The following is a 7,500-nucleotide window of genomic DNA, read 5'->3' as shown; positions in this document are numbered from 1 at the left end:
CATCCTATCCCTCGTTTACAAATTTATATTCTTCCTCCTTCATTCACACTCTCACTCACTCGCTCTCTTCTTCACATCTCTATTAATCCATCAAACTTCTCACTAATTGACCGATTTCAGAAAGTATGTCATCTTTTATTAAATCCACTTTGTCATTCTTTTATTTCATGTCTTTTTTTACCCTGTGTGCACTTTAACCAGCACCAGTTTTACATGTGTTTCGCTTTTTATTTAAAGTTACGACAGCTGGCTGCGCTTCACACACGCGCTAATTACTTCTTTCTGTGGAGGATTTACCGCAATTTAAAACACCATGAAAGTTTGAATCGGCTGTAATTCCGTCCAGAAGAGCTCTGAGTGGGGACTTTGGGTTCGAGCGGGCAGCCATATTTGTTTTTTTTCTGCACTAGGGGCACATGGTGCTCAAGATTTAGAACGGATATGACACCTAAATGCGAACCAGAGAGAGAAGTTTAGTGAATTAAAAGGATGTTGAAATAAATCTCGAGTCTGAGAGAAAAAAATTACAATTTCGAAAAACATCTGAATCCTAAACTTGCGTGTGTGTGTGTGTGTTCCGGCTGGGGGAAAGCCGCAAGCATGCGGCGTGTGAGTGACTGAGGCTGTGTCGCGACATGATTGAGTTTGCAAAGATGAATGGCTTCACCTCGGGGAGCAACACGACTCCTTAATTAAAGGCTGAGGAAGTATGCGTAACCCAAACGGAATAATTAGAAGGGCGTTCAGAGCACGGACTCGGAACAACACGACAACCGAGGGAGAGAAATGAGAGAGAAAGAGAGAGAGAGAGAGAGGGAGAAGGAGAGAGACAGATTCAGCTTTACGGACGAGAGGATTAAGAGTTTTAACGCTGGCCTCTGAGGAGAGGAGGAAGAACGTGAAAAGAGCTTCTCTCTTTCATCTGATAAGTCGACAAAAAATGAAAGGAATTTTCTTGAAACAAGTGCATATGCTTACACACTCCACATTCTGTCTACTGGAGTTTTCATTAAGATTAGTATGTCCTTCTTTTTGAACATCTCATTCCACATTTAGTCCCCATTTGCTCTTATTATAAGCTTCACTCTTCTGGGAAGATGCTCTACTCGATTTTGTGGAGATTCATCAGACACAAGGGTGTTAGTGAAGTCAGGTAGTGATGTAGTTGAGGTGAGGAGGTCTGGGGTGCAGTCAAAGTTCATTTTCATTGTTCAAAAGGATTTATATCTTCATAAGAGGTCTTCATGCTGGAACAGGTTTGGGGTCTCCTAGTTCAAGTGAAGAAAAACATCTCATGCAACATCCTGAGACGTCCTGTACAATTGTGTGCCTGCAACTTTGTGGGAACTGTTTGTGACACTCCTGGAATTTAACATCGTCGTTATTAATAATTATGAATGTTTTAGTCACCAGCTTAAATGAGGCAATGTCTGATTTTTTATTGACATGCGAATGTAAACAAACAAACAAACAAACAAACAAACAAACAAACAAACAAATAAAATTATTAGTTTCTAAAAGAATGTTTGGTGTTTGATAGTCAGTGTTGATTCTGGTGTTTGATGGAGAATGCTGCTGCTGCTGCTAGAAGATTTTGTTGTGATGGTAAATACTTGTGAATATTAGAGTTTTGATAAATGTTCAAATTTAATGGTGAAAGTTGGTGTTTAAAAATAAATGGTGGTGTTTTATGGAGAATGTTGGTGTTTAATGTTAAATGTTTGGTGTTTGATGGTAAATGTTTGGTGTTTGATGGTAAATGTTTGGTGTTTGATGGTGAATGTTGTTTTTTTTATGGTGAATGTTGGTGTTTGACTGTGAATGTTTGGTGTTTGATGGTGAATGTTTGGTGTTTGACGGTGATTGTTGGTTTTTTGATGGTGAATGTTTGGTGTTTGACGGTGAATGTTTGGTGTTTGACTGTGAATGTTTGGTGTTTGATGGTGAATGTTTGGTGTTTGATGGTGAATGTTTGTTGTTTGACGGTGAATGTTTGGTGTTTGATGGTGAATGTTTGGTGTTTGACGGTGAATGTTTGGTGTTTGACGGTGAATGTTGGTTTTTTGACGGTGAATGTTTGGTGTTTGACGGTAAATGTTTGGTGTTTGATGGTGAATGTTGTTTTTTTGATGGTGAATGTTTGGTTTTTGATGGTGAATGTTTGGTGTTTGATGGTAAATGTTGGTGTTTGATGGTGAATGTTGGTGTTTGATGGTGAATGTTGATGTTTGATGGTGAATGTTTGGTGTTGGATGGTGAATGTTGGTGTTTGATGGTGAATGTTGTTTTTTGATGGTGAATGTTTGGTGTTTGACGGTGAATGTTTGGTGTTTGATGGTAAATGTTTGGTGTTTGATGGTGAATGTTGGTGTTTGATGGTGAATGTTGATGTTTGATGGTGAATGTTTGCTGATTGATGGTAAATGTTGGTGTTTGATGGTGAATGTTGTTTTTTTTTTATGATGAATGTTTGGTGTTTGATGGTGAATGTTTGGTGTTTGATGGTGAATGTTGGTGTTTGATAGTGAATGTTGGTGTTTGATGGTGAATGTTTGGTGTTTGATGGTGAATGTTGGTGTTTAATGATGAATGTATGGTGTCTGATGGTGAATGTTGGTGTTTGATGGTGTATGTATAATGTTATATAGTGAATGTTTGGTGTTTGATGGTGAATGTTTGGTGTTTTGCAAAGAAAGCTGGCACATGTTGACCTTCAAATGACTTACCCAACTTTTTATGACTTTCTAATGCAATTCTAATGAAAGTAGAGGCTCGGTATGTGCTGGGTAAAAGAATGTTAATTTGGCCTGACACTCACACACGTGTGTGTAACGTCAGCGTTCTCCCTCTGTTTACCATCTGAAGCATTACATTACAGCACAATGAGGGTGGCTGCCTTCTGATGGCTGTCTGCCCAAATACCTCTCACTGAATATAATGAGGAAAAGAAAGAGAGAGAGAAAAAGCGAGTGTGTGTGTGTGTGTGTGTGTGTGTGTGTGTGTGTGTGTGTGTGTGTGTGTGTGTTTAGAGAGTGAATGGGTCAATGTGTGAGTTTAAGAAAGACTTGGGGTGTGTTTTTTTGAGAATGAAAGTGTGTTTGTGTGTGTGGGCGTGTGTGTACTTGAGAGATTGAGAGAGTCAGTGTTTGTATGAAAGAGATTGTGTACGTGTCAGTCTGTATTCTATGGCGGGAGTGTGTGTGTGTGTTTGTGTGTGTGTGTGTGTGTGTGTGTGTGTATGTGTGTGTATAAAATGATGGTAATCTCGCTGTTGTCTGGCTTCTGTATGCTTCACCTGAAAAAGCCTCATGGAGCCCATTCGCACTGCCAAAAATACCCCCTAGCTTTATATGTGTGTGTGTGTGTGTGTGTGTGTGTGTGTGTGTGTGTGTGTGTGTGTGTCGACTTTAGATTTGAAAACACACAAAAGGATGTTAGCATCTAGAACTAGCTACTGCAGATATTAAAACATGCAGCCATTCACCTGTATTTATTTTTTCCTCTAAACAAATGTTACCTGCTTGGATCGATGCACTGATTTAAAAGGCAGTGCCTGAAATCCAAACCACTGCAATCATTCAGAAATAATACAGAATTGATTCATATGGATTACAATCGATTACAAATAGAAACAAAACCAGAAAAGTATCCATTTTGAAATCAATGCAAAAATAAAAAAAGTTAAATTGCCCTGAACTCCTTCATTTTCCGCTTCATCTATATATACAGTATAGTAAATGAAGAAGCCAAGAAAACGCAACACCTCAGGATTAGAATCAGGAGGAAGCCTGCACCTGAAGGACAAAAGGACACAATTTTGTGGACGAAAAGTTCAGAGAACCTTTCAAGGCGGAAAAATCCTTCAGAGGTGGAGAGGTGGAAAACTTAGACACAACCTGTCTCCTATTTTCCATGCCTCTCTTTCAAAGCCACACCTAAGGACCCCACAATCCACTCCCACATTCAATGACCCCTATACACTCTTCCCTTACTCTCCGTTGAAGAAAGCCAGTTCCATGAAGATACATGGGTTGGAGAGGAAGATCTCCAGCAATAGAGCTCCAACCCTACTGAACACTTTTGGGATGAATGCGGACACTGACTGCACCCCAGCCCTCCTCACCTTCTCACCAACATCAGTTCCTGACTTCACACCCTTGTGACTGAATGAATTTCACCAAAATCTGGTGGAACATCTTCCTTGAGAGTGGAGTTTATAATAATCTATAGATAATGTTCAAAAAGTACATATTAATTTTATGGTCAGGTGTCCACAAACCTTCGACCATACCGTTTATAACAATTTGACTTATAACAACCTTAAAACTATATATGGATAAAAAAAAAAAAAAAACATAATTACAATTATTCAGTGGAATTTAGAGCACCCTGTAAGTCTGACTCTTTACACAGCTGGTATGTTTTCCAGATCAGGATGATTTATGATTTAAATATTAGTGTGATGGCGTGCACTGGTGTCTCGCACCTGAGTCGGGTTACCTGACAGAAACCTAACGACAAGAAAGCTGATGAAACAAAAGCAGAGAGCAAAAAATAAATAAATAAATAAACGTCTACCGCAAAACCGTTGGTTTTTCCTCTGACAGAAACAAAAACAGCTGCAGGTCAGAAAGCACGAATAAACGTGACAGGCTCTGGCACTCAACCACTTTTCTGATTTTTTTATTGTTTTTTATTTGTTTTTTTTTTGTTTTTTTTATACACTCACCTCGAGCTACATCCCATAATACTTTGTCTAAAACGGGTAGTGTGGGGACTTGATATGGGCGATGCCCAAGAGCATGGGGGCGGGGAGTCAAAACTGGGACAAACACACGCGTTAACGGCAAACAGACGAAACTCAGTTGGGCCTGTAGGACCCAGAGAGACTGCAGAGAGACAATACATGACCTGAATGTGCAATGTGTCGCGAAAAAAAAAACACCAGTCAAGCTTTCGTCTGCTTTTACTCTGTGCTCATGAGACAAAATGTGTAAAAGACTTGCCTAAATATCATTTTAAATTGGGATTCTCGTGGTCTGAACTGTAAAATTTGGCGTAGAGCTAAAAAGAAGATGAAAAATAGTCGAACAGACTGAAAATGTTTCTCATTCTGATATTAATATAAAATAAATATACAAAGTTCAGGCTTACATCAGTGGCTTACATCAAGACTAGTCTCAGTACAGATGTATTAATAAATTCTTATATATAAAACAAGTATTATCTATCTATCTATCTATCTATCTATCTATCTATCTATCTATCTATCTATCTATCTATCTATCTATCTATCTATCGTATTTTTTGGACCATAAGCCGCTACTTTTTTCCCACGCTTTGAACCCCGCGGCTTAAACAACAAAGCGGCTTATTTATGAGTTTTTCCAAAAAACTGAGCGACATAACATTAGACCAATGAAATTTCCGAACGGAAACAAAAAAACGCACCTCACCTGTGTTCTGAGCTGCACAGCATCGGGAGAATAAACTTACACCGATGGAGATTTTTAATCGTACGACGATGCCAAAAGATAAACTCCAGAGAGAAATAGTTGTGAAAGGAAGGAGGAAGACAGTGAACAATGACTTTCTTGGTCGCCTACTGTTTAGAAACAAGCCGTTGTAATGCGTTGAGTCTGGGTGAACGGAGAGCTCGCTAACTCCAGTTGCAACAGAAATCCTAAAAGCACAGACAAGTTTCAAAAACTCGTGTTTTTTTTTTAAATAATAAGGACATATTCCTCGGTCTTACACACACGCAGTAATAGCGGAAAAATGCTGTGCCAGGCTATTCCCAAAATACTGCTATGCTCCTAAAGTAAGTGCAACATATTTCACCCGTTGCACCATGTGTAACACGTCTTTCGTTAAAGCCTGTGTAAAGTTCATTACTTTCAGTGTAGACTGCGGCTTATAGACAGGTTATTTGTTCAAAATAAAAATATTTGTAAAATTCAGTGGGCGCGGCTTATATATGGGTGCGCTTTATAGTCCGGAAATTATGGTATCTATCTATCTATCTATCTATCTATCTATCTATCTATCTATCTATCTATCTATCTATCTATCTATCTATCTATCTATCTATCTATGAGGGCTTAATATTTAATTGTCGGTAATCACAGGATTATAATAAATGAACTTAATCGCACATTTTTTTCTTTTCTAATGGTTTTTAATTCTCTAGTTAACATGCGCATGGAAAAATTTGGATGCAAATGTATGTTTATTATTAGTGAAACCAAACTCAACATGAAGTATAAACATTTACAAGACAAAATGTTCTTGTAAATGTTTTAAAGTAATTGTTGTGTTTGAAATGACGTTAAATCTTCAGGACACCAAACGGAACTTTTGCTATGTTTCCACACGGACAGTTTTGATTGCCGGGTTGCCTGAACGGCGGATTTGGTTGATCGATTTGAGAATTGGCAAATCAGTAAAACAAATGTTTTGTGAATAAAAATAAATTTTTTGGTGAAGTTCAATTATTTATTTATTTTTATATCAGAGTAAAGAAAGGACTTTGGGAATAAATGTGTGTTGTGTTGCAAGTTTTAATTTAACCTCTTTTATTTTATATATATATAAAAATGTATACATTTTATGCTACTTATATATTTATATTTTATATATATATATATATTTTTTTTTTCTAATAACTAATAGTTTTAGTTTATTTTAAATTCATTTTTTTTATTGTTAAATGAAAAAAATAATTGAATTTGATAGCAAGATATAGTGTCATAGTAAAACAAAATGTGTGTGTGTGTGTGTGTGTGTGTGTGTGTGTGTGTGTGTGTGTGTGTGTGTGTGTGTGTGTTTTGGAGTTGAGCCACTAAGCTGAGCCTGGATGAGGCTCAACACCCACACACCCTCTCGCTCAAACAATATCACAGCTGGACACACAGGGAAAAAAATATATTCAAATATTACAAATGTGTTTAAACAAAATAAGAGCTGAGTGGCATCACGGCGCATCACACAACAGCACGCCACTGAAGGAACAGTATTTTTTAGAACATGATGTAAAATCATAAAAGGGAGTGTGTTCGCTTTTGTACTGGGTGATGTGACGCAGAGCATCGAGCCGTCACGTTTATACTGAACCTCACACCCACTTGGTGCTCATAAAAATGAAAAGCTGTGTAATAAGTGTGTGGAAATAAATGAAAAACAGCCCACAGCTGTGCTTTACCGCTTAAATCAGGTCTGTACAGGGAGATCGTCCTCAACACTGCATTCTGATATTACCGTTTTTTGAGGCCACTGCATTTTGTTCTTCATCTGCATCATTTTAATATTATGATTTACAAAGAATGGTGCAGAGACCACACCTCCTTCAGTAGGACTGATAAGTACAGAGGCCACACCTCCTTCAGTAGGACTGATAAGTACAGAGGCCACACCTCCTTCAGTAGGACTGATAAGTACAGAGGCCACACCTCCTTCAGAAGGACTGATAAGTACAGAGGCCACACCTCCTTCAGTAGGACT

General features: G+C 38.1%; 2 protein-coding genes across 6 annotated transcripts in view; one reads left to right on the top strand and one right to left on the bottom strand.

The window, feature by feature from the left end:
* The window catches only part of LOC310718570 (uncharacterized protein), a 219,197-nt gene that overhangs the window by 37,846 nt on the left and 173,851 nt on the right, over positions 1–7,500 (top strand). The gene's annotated exons all lie outside the window — the stretch shown is intronic.
* The window catches only part of kremen1 (kringle containing transmembrane protein 1), a 65,891-nt gene that overhangs the window by 18,229 nt on the left and 40,162 nt on the right, over positions 1–7,500 (bottom strand). The window lies entirely within an intron of this gene.

This window comes from Silurus aristotelis (assembly GCF_946808225.1).
Source record: "Silurus aristotelis genome assembly, chromosome: 23".
In the NCBI taxonomy this organism is placed as follows: domain Eukaryota; kingdom Metazoa; phylum Chordata; class Actinopteri; order Siluriformes; family Siluridae; genus Silurus; species Silurus aristotelis.
The sequence above is the reverse complement of the archived record's forward strand: the minus strand, read 5'-3'. Positions and strand labels throughout refer to the sequence as shown.